Consider the following 1,730-nt stretch of genomic DNA (forward strand, 5'->3'; position numbering starts at 1 on the left):
GAAGGTACATGGCTCAGTGATTCCTGGACTGTGTTTTGTGTATTGTGTTCTTGAGCAAGGCATTTTATTTCACGTTGCTCCAGTTCACTCAGCTGTAGAAATGAGTCGTGACATCACTGGTGTCAAGCTATATCGACCCCTTTGCCTTTCCCTTGGATAACATCAGTGGCATGGAGAGGGGAGGCTGGTATGCATGGACATCTGCTGGTCTTCCATAAACAACATTGCCTGGATTTGTGCCTCGGAGGATAACTTTTTAGGTGAAATCCCATGGTCATTCATGATCAAAAGGGGTCTTTACCTTTTACCACAAGAAACATTGCATGCATGACCATTCCATCTTTTTAGGAAGGAATAAAATGAAGAAGTGAATTCCTCAAAGCTATGAGGAAAAAAAGTCGTGTGAATTTTCCGAAACTCCTCTCCCCACCGCCTCGGAAAAATTCTTTCCAACAAATCTCTGCATACTCTGAATCTACAGCATCTAAACGGTATTTGTTGAAAATTTCATTAAAAAGTATCCATTTTCTGGAAGTTATGAGGCAACAAATTTGGTGGGGTACACATCTGTAGGAATGCCTTAATAAGTAAACATCCGTAGACATAGCGAGTAATTTTTCTGGAATTTGGTCATCAAATGCACACACGAGTGAGTGCTGGACATACCTACACAAGTCTGACCTCCCTGCACAACTTTGTTTCTTCATAACTACCAGAAAGATGGATATTTTTAATGAGCTTTTCTACAAATACACTTCAGATGATGTAGGTTTAGATTGCACCGGAATTTGTTGTGAAAATGTTTTTCTAAGGGTGGGGAGAAGGGTTTCGACAAATTCACACAAGTCGGCTTTGTTTCCTCATAACTTTCAGGAAAATTGATGTTTTTGTTATGAAATTTTCTACAAATACCTACCAGTTAATTGTTGGGCATGCACACATACATACTGACCCACACTTTTTTCGAAATTTCAAGTTTCATTTTGTAGTTGTGTCGTGTGCAAGCTCTCTTTTTTCTTTTTTTTTACCTATCAAATTCTGATATAATCTTCGTACGGCATCTGAAAAATATTTGTAGAAAATTACATTAGAAAATACCCATTTTTCTGAAAGTTATGAAGATACAAGGCCGAATCGCTTGAATTTTCCGAAACTCTTCTATCCATTCTTGGAAAAAGAATTTTCACTACAAATTCCGATATGATCAGAATCTACGCTATCTGAAGCATATTTACAGAAATTTTAATTTTAAAAACTCCATTTTTCTGGAAATTGGGAAGAAACAAAATCGAGCGAGTTTTCATCACAACTGTCCGACAAATGGGTTTGCAGCTTTAATAAAAGCATATTACTCTACTTTTGGTATTCGAGTACTATTTTTTCCACCTTATTTTGCACTTATGTGCTCATCTTGTGGGTGTGCATATATATATATATATATTTGATTAATAAATTCAAAAAAGGATAAAAATCTTTTACAAGAATTTTATCAAGAAGCCAGTGTGTAAAAAAATTCACATGGGAAATTTCTATTCCCAAGAATATAATTATTCGTTTGTATTTATATAAGTGTATTACTACAGAATAATGCCACACAACAGACTTCCCAAATAAACACATTTTGGTAGAGATGGACTATATGTAATCTGAACCTTTCACCCCCTTATTTATTAATTTTTTTACGGAATCCCACGTTTTAGGCTATGGAGATTCCGATTCTGAAAAAAAAA

The sequence above is a fragment of the Octopus bimaculoides genome, chromosome 19 (genome assembly GCF_001194135.2).
Source record: "Octopus bimaculoides isolate UCB-OBI-ISO-001 chromosome 19, ASM119413v2, whole genome shotgun sequence".
Lineage (NCBI taxonomy): Eukaryota > Metazoa > Mollusca > Cephalopoda > Octopoda > Octopodidae > Octopus > Octopus bimaculoides.